The sequence below is a fragment of the Bos indicus x Bos taurus genome, chromosome 4 (assembly GCF_003369695.1).
Source record: "Bos indicus x Bos taurus breed Angus x Brahman F1 hybrid chromosome 4, Bos_hybrid_MaternalHap_v2.0, whole genome shotgun sequence".
In the NCBI taxonomy this organism is placed as follows: domain Eukaryota; kingdom Metazoa; phylum Chordata; class Mammalia; order Artiodactyla; family Bovidae; genus Bos; species Bos indicus x Bos taurus.
The window spans coordinates 1,582,094-1,599,383 of NC_040079.1; the positions used below are offsets into that span (position 1 = coordinate 1,582,094).

At 45.2% G+C, this 17,290-nt stretch overlaps 1 long non-coding RNA gene across 1 annotated transcript; it reads right to left on the reverse strand.

The window, feature by feature from the left end:
- Positions 1 to 8,887: 8,887 nt before the first annotated feature.
- LOC113890951 lies at positions 8,888 to 17,282 on the reverse strand. The gene is made up of 3 exons (XR_003510626.1): positions 17,043 to 17,282; positions 13,538 to 13,688; positions 8,888 to 9,448 (listed from the first exon to the last, which is right to left on the reverse strand). It is a non-coding gene; the product is annotated as an uncharacterized LOC113890951 (long non-coding RNA).
- Positions 17,283 to 17,290: the final 8 nt, after the last annotated feature.

Consider the following 17,290-nt stretch of genomic DNA (forward strand, 5'->3'; position numbering starts at 1 on the left):
GCAGTACTTGGATGCAATCTCAAAAACGACAGAATGATCTCTGTTCGTTTCCAAGGCAAACCATTCAATATTACAGTAATCCAAGTCTACGCCCCAACCAGTAACGCTGAAGAAGCTGAAGTTGAACGGTTCTATGAAGATCTACAAGACCTTTTAGAACTAACACCCAAAAAAGATGTCCTTTTCATTATACGGGACTGGAATGCAAAAGTAGGAAGTCAAGAAACACCTGGAGTAACAGGCAAATTTGGCCTTGGAATATGGAATGAAGCAGGGCAAAGACTAATAGAGTTTTGCCAAGAAAGTGCACTGGTCATAACAAGCACCCTCTTCCAACAACACAAGAGAAGACTCTATACATGGACATCACCAGATGGTCAACACCGAAATCAGATTGATTATATTCTTTGCAGCCAAAGATGGAGAAGCTCTATACAGTCAGCAAAAACAAGACCAGGAGCTGACTGTGGCTCAGACCATGAACTCCTTATTGCCAAATTCAGACTTAAATTGAAGAAAGTAGGGAAAACCACTAGACCATTCAGGTATGACCTAAATCAAATCCCTTATGATTATACAGTGGAAGTGAGAAATAGATTTAAGGGCCTAGATCTGATAGATAGAGTGCCTGATGAACTATGGAATGATGTTCGTGACATTGTACAGGAGACAGGGATCAAGACCATCCCCATGGAAAAGAAATGCAAAAAAGCAAAATGGCTGTCTGGGGAGGCCTTACAAATAGCTGTGAAAAGAAGAGAAGTGAAAAACAAAGGAGAAAAGGAAAGATATAAACATCTGAATGCAGAGTTCCAAAGAATAGCAAGAAGAGATAAGAAAGCCTTCCTCAGCGATCAATGCAAAGAAATAGAGGAAAACAACAGAATGGGAAAGACTAGGGATCTCGTCAAGAAAATCAGAGATACCAAAGGAACATTTCATGCAAAGATGAGCTCGATAAAGGACAGAAATGGTATGGACCTAACAGAAGCAGAAGATATTAAGAAGAGATGGCAAGAATACACAGAAGAACTGTACAAAAAAGATCTTCACGACCCAGATAATCACAATGGTGTGATCACTGACCTAGAGCCAGACATCTTGGAATGTGAAGTCAAGTGGGCCTTAGAAAGCATCACTACAAACAAAGCTAGTGGAGGTGATGGAATTCCAGTTGAGCTATTCCAAATCCTGAAAGATGATGCTGTGAAAGTGCTGCACTCAATATGCCAGCAAATTTGGAAAACTCAGCAGTGGCCACAGGACTGGATAAGGTCTGTTTTCATTCCAATCCCAAAGAAAGGCAATGCCAAAGAATGCTCAAACTACCGCACAACTGCACTCATCTCACATGCTAGTAAAGTCATGCTCAAAATTCTCCAAGCCAGGCTTTAGCAATATGTGAATTGTGAACTTCCTGATGTTCAAGCTGGTTTTAGAAAAGGCAGAGGAACCAGAGATCAAATTGCCAACATCTGCTGGATCATAGAAAAAGAAAGAGAGTTCCAGAAAAACATCTATTTCTGCTTTATTGACTATGCCAAAGCCTTTGACTGTGTGGATCACAATAAACTGTGGAAAATTCTGAAAGAGATGGGAATACCAGACCACCTGATCTGCCTCTTGAGAAATTGTATGCAGGTCAGGAAGCAACAGTTAGAACTGGACATGGAACAACAGACTGGTCCATTCTGAAGGAGATCAGCCCTGCGATTTCTTTGGAAAGAATGATGCTAAAGCTGAAACTCCAGTACTTTGGCCACCTCATGCGAAGAGTTGATTCATTGGAAAAGACCTTGATGCTGGGAGGGACTGGGGGCAGGAGGAGAAGGGGACGACAGAGGATGAGATGGCTGGATGGCATCACTGACTCGATGGACGTGAGTCTGAGTGAACTCCGGGAGTTGGTGATGGACAGAGAGGCCTGGTGTGCTGTGATTCATGGGGTCGCAAAGAGTCGGACACGACTGAGTGACTGATCTGATCTGATCTGATCTTTTTCCTTTAGGATTGACTTGTTGGATCTCCTTGCAGTCCAAGAGACTCTCAAGGGTCTTCTCCAACACCACAATTCAAAAGCATCAATTCTTCAGCTCTCAGTTTTCTTTATAGACCATCTCTCACATCCATACATGACTACTGGAAAAACCATAGCTTTGACTAGATGGACCTTTGTTGGCAAAGTAATGTCTCTGCTTTTTAATATGCTATCTAGGTTAGTCATAGCTTTTCTTCCAAGGAGCAAGCATCTTTTAATTTCATGGCTGCAGTCACCATCTGCAGTGATTTTGGAGCCCAGAAAAATAAAGTCTGACACTGTTTCCATTGTTTCCCCATCTATTTGCCATGAAGTGATGGGGTCAAACGCCATGATCTTAGTTTTCTGAATTTTGAGCTTTAAGCTGGCTTTTTCACTCTCCTTTTTCACTTTCATCAAGAGGCTCTTTAGTTATTCACTTTCTGCCATAAGGGTGGTGTCATCTGCATATCTGAGGTTTTTGATATTTCTCCTGGCAATCTTGATTCCAGCTTGTGCTTCAGACAGCCTGGCATTTTCCATGATGTACTCTGCATAGAAGTTAAATAAGCAGGGTGACCATATACAGCTTTGATGTACCGCTTTCCCGATTTGAAACCAGTCTGTTGTTCCATGTCTAGTTCTAACTGTTGCTTCTTGACCTGCATACGGATTTCTCAGGAGGCAGGTCAGGTGGTCTGGTATTCCCATCTCTTTCAGAATTTTCCAGTTTGTTGTGATCCACCCAGTCAAAGGCTTTGGTATAGTCCATAAAGTAGAAGTAGATGTTTTTCTGGAATTCTTGCTTTTTCAATGATCCAACGGATGTTGGCAAAATGACCTCTGGTTCCTCTGCCTTTTCTAAATCCAGCTTGAATGTCTGGAAGGTTCATGTACTGTTGAAGCTTGGCTTGGAGAATTTTGAGCATTATTTTGCTAGCGTGTGACATGAGTACGGTAGTTTGAACATTCTTTGGCATTGCCTTTCTTTGGGATTGGAATGAAAACTGACCTTTTCCAGTCCTGTGGCCACTGCTGAGTTTTCCAAATTTGGTGGCATATTGAGCGCAACACTTTAACAGCATCATCTTTTAGGATTTGAAATAGTCAAAGGGAATTCTATCACCTCCACTAGCTTTGTTTGTAATGATTCTTCCTAAGGCCCACTTGACTTCACATTCCAGGATGTCTGGCTCTAGGTGAGTGATCACACCATCATGATTATCTGGGTCATGAAGATCTTTTTTGTATAGTTCTTCTGTGTATTCTTGCCACTTCTTAATATCTTCTGCTTCTGTTAGGTCCAAAGCATTTCTGTCTTTTATTCTACCCATCTTTGCATGAAATGTTCCCTTGGTATCTCTAACTTTCTTGGAGATATCTCTAGTCTTTCCCATTCTATTGTTTCCCTCTATTTCTATGCACTGATCACTGAGAAAGGCTTTCTTATCTCTCCTTGCTATTCTTTGGAACTCTGCATTCAAATGGGTATATCTTTCCTTTTCTCCTTTGCCTTTAGTTTCTCTTTTCTCAGCTATTTGTAAGGCCTCCTCAGACAATCATTTTGCCTGTTTGCCTTTTTCTTGGGGATGGTCTTGATCACTGCCTTCTGTGCAATGTCATGAATCTCCACCCATAGTTCTTCAGGCACTCTATCAGATCTAATCCCTTGAATCTATTTGTCACTTCCACTGTATAATCATAAGTGATTTGATTTAGGTCATACCTGAATGGTCTAGTGGTTTTCCCTACTTTCTTCAATTTAAACCTGAATTTGGTAATAAGGACGTCATGATCTGAGTCACAGTCAGCTCCTGGTCTTGTTTTTGCTGACTGTATAGAGCTTCTCCATGTTTACTGCAAAGAATATACTCAATCTGATTTCGGTGTTGACCATCTGGTGAAGTCCATGTGTAGAGTCTTGTGTTTTGGAAGAACAGACTGCTATGCCCAATGTGTTCTCTTGGCAAAACTCTGTTAGCCTTTGACCTGCTTCATTTTGTATCCCAAGGCCAACTTTGCCTGTTACTCCAGGTATCTCTTGACTTCCTACTTTTGCATTCCAGTTCCTTATAATGAAAAGGACATCTTTTTTGGGTGTTAGTTCTAGAAGGTCTTATAGATCTTCACAGAACAGTTTAGCTTCAGCTTCTTCAGCATTACTGTTCAGGCATAGACATGGATTACTGTGATAATGAATGGTTTGCCTTGGAAACGAACAGAGATCATTCTGTAGTTTTTGAGATTGCATCCAACTACTGCATTTCGGACTCTTTTGTTGACTATGATGGCTACTCCATTTCTTCTAAGGGATTCCTGCCCACAGTATAGATATAATGGTCATCTGTCAGATGACAGTTCCAAGGCACTGTTAAAAGACCAAGAAGTGGGCAGTGGCCCAAATTCTGGAAACCACTCCTTCCCAAAAATGGTTGGAATAATCCTCCCACTCGTTAGCATATGAAATTACTCAGCTTATAAAAACTAACCATGCCAAATTTCAGGGCCACACTCATCCTCTGTCATGGCCCACACTCTGTCTGTGGAGTGTGCTTCTCTCTGAATCTGAATAAATCCACTTCTTACCTGTCACTTTGTCTCTCACTGAATTCTTTCTTTAATGAGACATTAAGAACCTGAGCTTCATTAGGTCCTGAAACCAGGTACCATGGTTTTTTGCTGGGTTTGAGTCCCGGTCACATGGGTTCAAGTCCCAAGCAGGGTTTTGGCTAGGTTCAAGTCCCAGTCTGAGGTAAATGGTTTCACCTGGACTTGCACACTGCCCTCCTGCATTAGGGAAGAATGACTTCGTTTTGCCCCCTTAACACCAAAAAGTAAACAAACTGCTGGTGTTTCACTGGCCTACAGTAATAGGTGTTTCTCAACATTTATGCACTTTCACAGATTCAGGATTGTGCGGGGAGCTGCCCGTGAGAACGGGGTCCTTTGTCTGAAGGACACAGCTCTGGGAGCTGCCTCAGTCCTTGAGGGTTTGCTTGCAAACAGCTCTCTGTCCCGCCACCCCAGAGACTAGGCGAATATTTACTGCAGACACCTGGAGTTCTGTGCAAACTTCTCACACACAGGGAAATGTTATCTGGTGTAAGAAATAATAACAGGGTGCCATTCCCATGCTCTCAAGATTTCTTGTAACTGTTTGTAAGATGTATAGGTCAACCAAGAAAAACTGTTAACTGTCTTGTCTTTCTCACGCTCTCCTGTATAAATATAAGATGCTAAATAAAGCCGGTGTCAGACTGCTTCCCTTTGTGGAGACGTGTCTGATCCTCTCAACCCCATCTTTGCTGTAGTATTCTTTCTCAGCCCCACTGTGCATGTTCTCGGGACCTGATCGACTTTGCTGGCTGGCACCGGCAGGTGGCGCCCGAACAGGGACCTGGGAATCAGAGCGCGACAACAGCCGCTGCCCATCAAGATTGAGGTAAGTAAGGAGGAATTCCTAATTATTTGAAGTAAAGGGCAGGGAGTGTTATTGTCGAGAGTAATAAATCATGGGACAAGGCAATAGCCGCCAGTTATTTGTACATATGTTGAAAACTATGTTAAAATGCAGGAAAATTCATGTAAATAAGTTACAGCTAGAGAAGTTTTTGCTTTTTATAGAAGAAGTTTGTCCTTGGTTTCCAGAGGAAGGAACAGTTAGTCTGGAAACTTGGAAAAAAGTAGGAAAACAATTGCAGACATATTATTCCTTACATGGTCCCAATCGTGTCCCTGTGGATGCTTTCTCTTTGTGGACTCTCATAAGAGACTGTCTGGATCCTGAACATGAGAGACATAAGATTCAAACGGCCCTCCGGGATTCCACAGAACCCAAAGTTGCAGAGCCTTCCGCCCCTCCGCCTGAGCCGCTTTATGCCGTGCCTGAAAGAACAGCTTGTAAGGCTGGAGGGAGTGATGATGTGTTAAGCTCTGATGAACAGGAAGAGTTAAATGAACAAGCGGCTCAGTACCATAGAGAGGATATGCCTTGGGAGATGATGGTTAGCATGCAACCCCCCTCAGGAAAAGGGGAATTAAAGCATTCAGGGCTTTCTGAAGAACAGCTGGAGAATTTAATTCAGAAAATTGTTATAGCAGTAAAAAAGGATGCACAGGGAGACTCCCACTCCAGCCAGCCTGTGCCTCCAACATATCCTCCCTCGGTTCTTGCTGGGCTCGACCCACCTCCGCCTTTTGTAGAACTATGAGAGCCTATATCTATTCCTGCTTCTTTGCCTGGTGAAAACATAAAAATTAGAAGTGAGATATTATTATCTCCTCTTCAACAAGCGATTAAGCGAGCTAATGATGAAGGAGAACATATTCCTGGGTTTTCAGGAATCTATCCAGTATTTGAAAATGCTCAACAGCAGAGGTATTATGAACCGCTACCCTTTAAGCAACTAAAAGAGTTAAAAATGGCTTGTGCACAATACGGCCCGACTGTGCCGTTTACTCAGGCTATTACAGAGGCTTTAGGAAATCAAAATCTGCCACCCAATGATTGGAAACAGGTTGCTCGGGCTTGTCTATCTGGAGGAGATTATTTACTATGGAAATCTGAGTTTGCTGAACAGTGTGGGATCACAGCCGATATCAATCAGCGACAGGGACTGAACACCACTTATGAAATTATGGTGGGAGAGGGAGATTATCGAGACACTAATAATCAACTTAATTATTTGCCTGGAGCCTACCCTCAGATTAGTTCTGTGGTTCTACAAACATAGAAAAAACTTCCAAATTCTGATAAAAAGACTGAAGATTTACCTAAAATTCGCCAGGGGCCAGATGAACCATATCAGGATTTTGTTGCCTGCCTGCTTGAGGCAATTGGGAAAATGATAGGGGATGAGCAGGCGGGAATGGTGTTGGCTAAACAGCTTGCTTATGAAAATGCCAATTCGGCTTGTCAAGTTTAGTGGATGGCTTGATAATCATTATCCCTCAGATAAAATTTTGCAATTTGCTCATTATCACCAATTTCTCTTCCCCAAAATCGTTGTTTCTCAGCCCCTTGCCGACGCCCTAACTGTATTTACTGATGGCTCTTCTAATGGAATAGCTAGTTTGATTATATAGGACAATCCTGCCACCTGGCATACTAATTATAAATCTGCTCAAGAAGTAGAACTATTTGCCGTTTTTCAGGCTCTATTACAAATCGCTGCTCCATTTAATTTATATTCTGACAGTCAATATATCATAAGAGCCTTAAACACTATTGAGACTGTTCCATTTATTGGTACCCTGAATTCTACTATCCAAACTCTTTTTCGTGATATACAACATTTAATTTGCTCCAGAGTTAATAAATGCTATTTTGGTCATATTCGTGCTCACTCTGGACTTCCTGGACCTTTAGCACGAGGCAATGCTTTGGCTGACGAAGCTACACGTATGATATTTCCTTCCTTGGAACAAATGGCAAAAACTTCCCACAGCTTACACCATCAAAACAGCAATAGCTTAAGACTTCAATTTGACATTACTTGAGAAGCTGCCAGACAGATTGTTAAACAATGTCAAACATGTCCTCAATTTTTTAGCGTCCCCCATTATGGAGTTAATCCCCGAGGACTGTTGCCAAACGATATATGGCAAATAGATGTTACCCATATTCCTGAATGTGGTAAACAAAAATTTGTTCATGTTACTATTGACACCGTCTCCGGCTTTTTACATGCCTCTCTAGATCTGGAGAAGCTAGCAAACATTGTATAGCTCATTGCATTAAATGTTTTGCTGTTATGGGAACCCCTAAGACCATAAAAACAGACAATGGTCCAGGATACACTGGAAAAAATTTTCAACTATTTTGTACACAATTGTGTATCTCACATAAAACGGGTATCCCTTATAATCCTCAAGGTCAAGGAATTATTGAATGGGCACATCAAACTCTCACACATCAATTGCAAAAACTAAAGAAGGGGGAATTGTATCTCATTACCCCCTCCAATTCTCTAAACCATGCTTCATTTGTTCTAAATTTTTTACAATTGGATATAAGTGGCCGTTCAACAACACAGCGATTTTGGAACTTTGATGCACAAACAATAAGACCTAAAGTCTTTTAGAAAGACCCACTTGTGGGAAAATGGTATGGACCAGATCCTGTAATAATTTGGGGACGAAGACATGTTTGTGTTTTCCCACAAGATGCCGAAGCACCACGCTGGCTGCCGGAAAGGTTGGTACACACGGCGGAGACGATCTCTAGTAAACCAGATGAGGAGACTGGCGATTCAAGAGCATGATGAATTACCATCTCAGCAACAACTTCAGACATTGATGCGAGAGGCACAAAATCGTGTTGCTGTACAGGGCGATTCAATATCGCCTTTAAGCTTCCTGATAACCTTATTAATTATCTTAAATCAGATTAATACTGCACATTCTGAAGAATATTCAAGTGCTTACTGGGCTTATTTTCCCGACCCTCCCCTTCTCCAACTGGTGGGCTGGGAGGGTCAGTCCATAACTGTTTTATTTCTTGTACCTTGTTTAATTAAAAAACTGATTGATGATCTATGGATGATAAAGGCTTCCATCTATGGAAATGGTCTGTGGTTAAAAAAACGTAAGTGTGCGCCTATATAAAAAGAAAGGGGGAGATGCGGGGAGCTGCCCGTGAGAACGGGGTCCTTTGTCTGAAGGACACAGCTCTGGGAGCTGCCTCAGTCCTTGAGGGTTTGCTTGCAAACATAGCTCTCTGTCCTGCCACCCCAGAGATTAGGCGAATATTTACTGCAGACACCTGGAGTTCTGTGCAAACTTCTCAAGCGCAGGGAAATGTTATCTGGTGCAAGAAATAATAACAGGGTGCCATTCCCATGCTCTCAAGATTTCTTGTAACTGTTTGTAAGATGTATAGGTCAACCAAGAAAAACTGTTAACTGTCTTGTCTTTCTCACGCTCTCCTGTATAAATATAAGATGCTAAATAAAGCCGGTGTCAGACCGCTTCCCTTTGTGGAGACGTGTCTGAACCTCTCGACCCCATCTTTGTTGTAAGTATTCCTTTGCTGTAGTTTTCTTTCTCAGCCCCACTGTGCACGTTCTCGGGACCTGATCGACTTTGCCGGCTGGCACTGGCAGGATTGTTTTCCTGATTCTCCCTCAGGAGACCTCTTGGTCCAGTGCTCCAGACACTTGAGATGATCCCCATCAGCAAGTTTTGCTCAGTTTCCATGAAAGGATGACCACTCTGACCATCTGTTGTTTGACTTCAGCCCACGATATGGAAAATCTTCATCTTAGGCTCTAAAATCTTTGCTGGCTTCATTGGTGTGCTGTAACTAATAACCAGTTTGATAAGGGGGCAGGAAAGGCTCTGGTCTGCAGCGTTTCCTGGTTTCCATGGTGTAAGTTTCCTGGTTTCCACTGGCTCCTGGCACGGCCGATCCCAGCTCCCAGTGAGAGGTCACTGCACAAGGAGCAGCACGTCAATGTAAAGAAGATGTAAGTAGACTCAAGGAAAGTATAATAAAGTAATTAGGACATGATGGGTTTTCAGTAGCTTTTACCTTTTGAAATATAATTAATTAAGTGTAAGTTTATATAGGGCTTCTCTGGTGCCTCAGCAGTAAAGAATTCGCCCGCCAAGCAGAATACCCAGGTTTGATCCCTGGGTCTGGAAGATCCCCTGGAGGAGGACATGGCAACCCGTTGCAGGATTCTTGCCTGGAGAATCCCATGGACAGAGGAGCCTGGTGGGCTACAGTTCATGGGGTCACAAGAGTCAGACACGACTGAGTGACTAAACAACAACAACGTTTATCTAATTTAGTCTTAAATAATGTTGTGCTTAATAACTGCGGAATTCCTAAAAGCAAACACTGGCTTCCACAAACCAGTGCTGGGGGCCTCCAGCAAACCACTGGATGGTCATCACCTACCAAAATTCAGAAGTCCATTCATGTCTTTACAATTTAGATTTTATACTTGGATCACACTGGGCCATTAGAGAACTCTGTCTTTGGACCATATAATTCCTTTTGGCTGAACAGTATTCGAAGCCCCTTCCTATGTCAGGGGACTTCCCCTCCCTATGAAGCAGGGACCCCTCCCGTGAGAGAAAGGGAAAACATCTCTCCCTTCCTTTGCCACTCAGATGTGTGCTCATGACCCAGGCTCTGCCAGTTTGCCAGGGTCCGGGGAGGAAAGGTCTTAGGAGTGACTTAGGAGAGTCTTAGAAGGCAGGGAGAGGCCAGGTCTGTCCCCACGTTGGGTCTCCCTGGTGGCTCAGACAGTAAGGAATCTACCTGCACTGCAGGAGACACGGGTTTGATCCTGAGTCAGGAAGATCCCCTGGAGAAAGGAATGGCAACCCACTCCAGTATTCTTAGCTGGAGAATTTCATGGACAGAGGAAACTGGTGGGGTATAGTCCACGGAGCTGAAAAGTCAGATACAACTGAGCAACAGCAACGGCCTCCATGTTGGGACGGTTGCTTTGACCTGCTTTTCCTTGCTGTTGCTATTATAAGCATACATAATGGCCCGCCTCAGAGAACCCCGCCCCCCGCCTGACCGTTCAACTAAAGTGCCTTCGTTCAGAACCCTGTCCGCCTGTGGATGGCAGGAAGGAAGAAGTTAACACTTCTCCTGCCTGAGGCTTGACATTCTAGTTGATGTTTGCAAGATTAATGGCCTTTTTGGGGCTTCCCTGGTGACTCAGACAGTAAGGGATCCATCTGCAATGCAGGAGACCTGGATTCAATCCCTAGGTGGGGAAGATCCCCTGAAGAAGGAAATGGCTACCCGCTCCAGGATTCTTGCCTAGAGAATCCCATGGAGAGAGGAGCTTTGTGGGCTACAGTCCATAGGGTTGCAAAGAGTTGGATACAACCAAGTGACTGACAAAGACATTTTTGTTTCCTCACCTCCCTCACCTCTGATCTATAAAAGAACCTGGCAACCAGACCCCCATGAGATAGCTATTTTGAGACACAGACTAATGTCTAATGTCACAGACTAGAGGTCTTCTCGGCCACCTTGTCTCTCAGATTCCTAAGGTTTTGTTGTGCGGGGAGCAGAGTGAGCTTGCACTTATAACAGTGTCAGGGGGCTTCCCTGGCAGTCCAGTGGTTAAGATTCTTCGCTTCCAAGGCAGGGGGCATGGGTCTGGCTCCTGTTTGCAGAATTAAGATCCCACACGCTGCATGACTCGGTCAAATTAAAAAATCAAGTGACTGCCGTCAAGTAAGCTGTGGACATGCTATGTTCACGCTCAGAAATGGTGCACTGGGATCTTCAAGGACCACTGCTTGACTGGGCGTCATTCCTTCAATCTGGTTCTCTGATCCTCCTGGAGATTTTAAAAGCTACCTGGTATTCTTTCTCTTCCTTATTAAAAAAATAAAGTTTAAAATTTCAATTTACAGAAAGGTTGCAAAGATGGTGAGTCCCCGTGTCCCCCATATCCAAGTTCCCTTGCTTCCTCCTCTTACTCCGGTGCGTTTATCACCACCAACGAACCAGTGTTGATACACTGTCAACCTGAGCCTTGGACTGAGACACTTTCCCAGACTGACCTTGTTTTTGATGACCTTGATGACTTTGGGGTGTATTGGTCTGGTGTTTTGTAGAACACAGGTCAGTTTGGGTTGGTCTGACGTTTTTCTCATGGTTGGAGTGAGGGTGTGTGTTGGGGAGGAAGACCTCATGGGTGAAGGGCCATTCTCGTTACCCACATCAAGGGGGCATGCTGCCACCGTGACTCACCGCTGCTGGTACTCACACTGACCCCCAGGTTTCTCCTCTGCAGTTACTTGACTTTTCCTCCTTTTATCTGTTTTTTGGAAGCAGGTCAATACATTTAGTGACACTTAGGGGTGGGGAGGTAAGTCCACTTCTCCGAGGGGAATAATTTAACAAAGTTAATGTTTTTTTGTATCAATACTGACTCATGAATATTTATTTTATACTTTGATTTAACCCAATACTTTGCTATTTATTTTTATGTTCAAATTATTTTTGCTTTAACTCTCAGGTTGGTGCCTGTGTCCCTCTGTCACACCCCCGTACCTTTATTGATTTGGGTTTTGATCAACATTTGTTTCTTGTTTTTGGCTGTGTCCTGCAGCTTGTGTGATTAGTTCCCCGACCAGGGATTGAACCCAGGACCCTGGCAGTGAGAGCATGGAGTCTTAGCCGTTGGACTGTCAGGGAACTCCCTGATCACTTTCTTCTTTTCTGGCACTACAAGATGCTCCTGGCTTATCTTGTATATTTCTTGCCTCAGCCCTAGAATCAACCACTTCCCCAAGAAACTTTGGCTTTTACTAAGAGAACGGAAGTAGGAAGCACATTGTGGCCATCTGTCCGTCTATCTATGTAGCCACCCCTTTGGCCTATCCATCTATCCATCTGTCTATCCGTCTGTCTATCTGTCCATGGTGTCTATCAGTCTATCTATATTGTCTGTCCATCTGCCTATCCTTCTGTCTATCTGTATGTCTATCTGTCCATCGTGTCTGTCTCTCTGCATCTCCTCTTGGCTCTTTTCCTCTGGAGAGCCCTGAGCACTATACCGCCTCTGCAGCTCTGGGCAGAGGGAGCCTGGATGGACCGGTAGGTTTCAGTACGTACTCAGGCACACGTAAGGGTGAGAAAACTTCAGGGGAGGGGAGATGAGTGGTTAGGGCAGAATCTGCAACAGAGGCACCTAGAAGTTCTCCTCTGTGTCACCCACAATGAACTCAGGCTGTGGTTTTACTGCATGACAAGGGGCAACTGTGAAAGTGAAAGTCACTCACTCGTGTCCGACTCTTTGCGACCCCACGGACTGTATAGCCCAAGGAACAGTCCAACAGCACAAGGGCAACTGTGCTGTGGGAAGGACAGGAGTTAGTGATCAGACGGACCTGGGTTCGAAAGTGGACTGTGTGAACAGGTCAGGTCACTTCCCCTCTTCTCAGGGTCTTCAGTGGTAAAACAGAGCCAACAGCGCCTACTTCACAGGGTTGCCGTGATGGTTAAGTTACACAACGCACATGAGAAGCCAGGAGTGTAGTGGTTATTCCACAAAAGCTAGTTGCCACCCCATCTCTCTCTCTCTCTTTATCCCCCCCACCCCTCATCCCGTCACCTCTCTCTTTCTCTCTCATGCACACGTTTAGTTCTTGATCTAAGAAAGATTTACTGAGCTCCTGGTATTTGACAGGAACTGTGCTTGGCGATGGAAAATAGCGAACCAAACAAATTAGACTGGACAGAAAATGAGCCCATACATAAACAACAGTCCTGTTTAGAGGAAAAGAGAACAAGGTGAAGTGAGCAAGCCTCTGGGTCAGTTTGTGTTGATAACATTCACGCTGTGATGTTAAGTGACAAGGGCACAGTAGTGATCCATGGGAAGTATGTTCTGGACAGAGGCAATGGGGGCATGGTAGGGGGGCTGCAGAGGTGGGCAGGGGTGGGTTCCCGGGTGCCTAGAGGTCTTAGTGTTTGATTCTAATTGAGCTGGGAAGCTGGGGGAGATTTTCCTGTTCAGCACGGATGTAGAGGCTCACCGGATTGTTGCTTGCAGCTGTGGTCTGAGGATTTTTCACGCAGGTAAAATTCCATTTCATGAGTGTGTCACAGTTTGTTTGTGTTTTTCACTAAGGATAGACAGCTGGCTTGCTAGTAGATTTCTGCTTGTTTCTCTCTCCACTGTGAGGGCTTGGATAAGGGAAAGAAAGAAGCCCTTTAACAGAGGCGGGAAGGAACTCGGGTTATGCGTGAACGTTGCTTGGCTGGGTTTTGTACGGGGTATAAAGACAAAAAAAAAATTGGTCTCTATGTCCTTACGTCTTAGAAATTTGATCTCATTGTAATCAAGCTAGAATCAAAGCACGGTGTAGTGGAACGAAGGAAACCATCCCAAATCCTGGCAGGTTCAAAGACCTGACATGATAGTGAAACCAGAGTACACAGTGAGGAGCAGTATTCTCACCTGTGGACACATAAGTCATCATGGCGAACACACTGGCAAGGACCATACAACTGTCTACATCGGTAGCTCTGAAGACTTACTGAAGTTTGAAGAAGCCTTTGGGAAATTTCTCACGGTAACCAACCTATCGGCTAATAAACACCTGCGAAGCGTCTATGTTTGTCAAAGCATTCTAATAGATATGGGGCTTCTCTGGTGGCTCAGCTGGTAAAGAATCCCCCTGCAATGCGGGAGACCTGGGTTCAATCCCTGGGTTAGGAAGATCCCCTGGAGAAGGGAATGGCTACCCACTCCAGTATTATTCTGGCCTAGAGAATTCCATGGACTGTATAGCCCGTGGGATTGCAAGGAGTTGGACATGACTTTCACTTCTTTTCTAAGAGTTTTGTAGGAAGTACACAGAAGTTTACAGAGTGCAAGAAGAGATACTCTAGACCTCACAGAGCTTGCACTCTGACTGTGGGTGGACGCAGATATGTGAAATGCTGAGATGAAACACAAGGACGTGTGTGCCAAGTGTCAGATGAATGCTGTGTGCCCTCGGTTCTCTTGGACTCTAAGCTCCCCCAGAGCTGGGACTGAAGCCGTCTTCTTTCCCTTGTGTGTTCGTGTGTTTGAATGAATGAGTGAGTAAACACTGGAACTGCCCAGGAAAGACTTCGTGGGGAAGGAAGGTCTCAGTGTGGACAGTAAATAGTGATAGCTCTGAATCTGAAGAGGAGGAAAGAGGGCATGGAAGTGGTGAATGTTCTAGGGGCTGGCAATGGGAAGACCCAGGGGGTTGGTGAGAGGAGGAAGCCAGGCTGCAGGAAAGGGCTCTTTAGGCAGAGAAGTGGGGAGGACTTGGAAGGGCAGAATGGGGTCCCAAAGTCAAGGTCTTGGGTGCTGGTGAAGGAGTTTGATTTTTGTTCTACAGTTAATGAGAACACTGCACTGCAGTGCTTCCAGCAGAGGCGAAAAACTGTGTGTGGGGGCTTCCTATTTTAGGGGGATGCAGAAAAGCGAGTGTCAGCTGGGGTGACAGAGATACCTCCAACTGGGTGGGACGATAGTGCACAGTGGCAGTTGGAGGGTGCCCAGGGGCTGTCAGAAGGGGCGAGCCCAAACACACAAGCATGTCTCAGGAGTATCCTATTTTCTGATGTTCCTTTGGCCAAGGCAAGTCACATGTTCAGACCCAGATTCAAGGGGTGGAAAACAGACTCTGCTCCTTGCTAGGAGGAGGGGAAAGCCACAAGGCAAAGGGGTGAGAGTAGAGGGAAGAGCTTGTGGCCATTTTTGAGGTCTACTCCCCGGGCTCACTGTTTTAAGTACCAAAGACAGGGAAACAACTCAGATCAAATGCAAGCGAACCTCTGCAGACAGCTGAATAAAAGGAAATTAAAAGGTCTAGATGGTTGGAGTGCTGAAAGATCAGAAATGCCACATGTATTGACTTTCTGGAATATGTGTCTAAATCTCACACATTTTAAATTGGATCTCATTAATCTCTGCTTTGGAGACGTTACTCCAGAAATTATCCAGGTCATTTCAGGCAGGTATGTAACTCAGCTCTCAGAAGCTGGGTGTTCAGAAAAACAGATAGTTCTTTGTCTTTCCATGGTTCTTTAGGGCACTGAGACTTATACAAAATAAAGATGAGCACAGGGTTTAACTAGTTGGAAGTAGTTCCTGGTTTCTTATATGCCTATGACAGCAGCAGCACTGGCTCAGGACAAGTTTCATGCTCTCCAAGTCCTCACCACCACTTTCTGGCATGAGGCGTTCTATGCACAGTATTTGGAGGCCTTAGAAGCTTTTCAGGGGCCATAAAAAAGAGTTGGAGTCATGAAAAAAATTTTAATTCAAAATCACAAAAAAATACTTCAAAATAAATTTACATCATAAAAATAATCTGCAAGCAATCTATAGACTGTCTCGTTTCCTAAGAATTCTTAGAGATGATGAAAGCTCACAGGCAATAGTAATTTAAGTGGCTTTCTTATACTCCCCAAATCTAAAAGTTAAATGAAATATTCCTTTGAAGTCATCTTTATTGCAAAACAACAACAGGTATTTAATGCAGAAGGGGGGTGAACTACAGCAAGGCCCCTACATCTGAACCTTCAAGTTGTGAACTTTCAAAAAGCGAACCTGTGTTCACATGTCCAAACATGTTCACATGTCTGGCTTACACTGTCCCTCGTGTGCCTCCTGTACAAGTAGCTGTGCTTTTGTGTACTTTACAGAATTGTGTAGAGTACAGTGACACAGAATGTTTGTTTCAAGCCCAGGACCTTCAGAAGCAACTGTAAAAGCAGTGGTTGTTGTGTGTTAGTGGTTCAGTCGTGTCTGACTCTTCGGGATTCTCCAGGCCAGAATACTGGAGTGGGTAAACATTCCCTTCTCCAGGGGATCCTCCCAACCTGGGGATCGAACCTGGGTCTCCTGCTTTGCAGGCCGATTCCTTACTGTCCGAGCCACCAGGGCAGCCCCCAAAGCAGTGGTAACAGCCGATTGTGTTAGCGGGACACCTACGGTAACTCTGTTGGACTTCGAGACTGGGCACTGGGAGGAGAACTTTTGTAGGGGACTGACACCACTCAGGGAACTGGCGGGGCTGGTGCTGGTGAGGGGAGCGGACTGCAGCTGCCATACAGGACTATAGATGATTGGCTTCCCTGGCGGCTCAAATGGTAAAGAATCCGCCTGCAATGAGGAGACCCAGGTTCGATCCCTGGGTCGGGAAGATCCCCTGGAGAAGGGCATGGCAACCCACTCCAATATTGCTACCTGGAGAATCCCATAGACAGAGGAGCCTGGTGGGCTACAGTCCGTGGGGTCACAGAGAGTCGGACACGACTGAGCGATTAACTTTTTAACTTTACCTCTGTTTGGAACCCTTGCGGGTCCGCAAACTAACTGCTGGGTGGAGGGCCTCTGGGGGGCCCGAGAACACCCCCGCCCTCCGATCCGGCAAGGGCCGCACATACAGGGCTATCTACGTCTTCCCGGTGGAGAGGTCCAAGGCCAGTGGCAGCCCGACCGCTGGTCAGATCCAGTGAAACCAGGTTTCCGGGCTTTCCGACCCTTTTACTTACTTGGGCGGAGTGACGGTTCCCGCCGGAGACCTCCCAGCGGACACCGCCCAGGAAACTGGCGGGGCCGGTGCTGGTGAGGAGAGCGCACTGCAGCTGGCACACAGGGTCGTCCCACGCGCGCCGCCCGCCCGCGTTAGCTCGCGCTCCCGCGAGACCCGACACCAACAGGTAGCTCCTCGCCCGGCTCTAAGCTGGAATTTGCGGGCTCCCGCGAGGGGCGTGGCCCCAAGTCCCACCCGCTAGGCCCC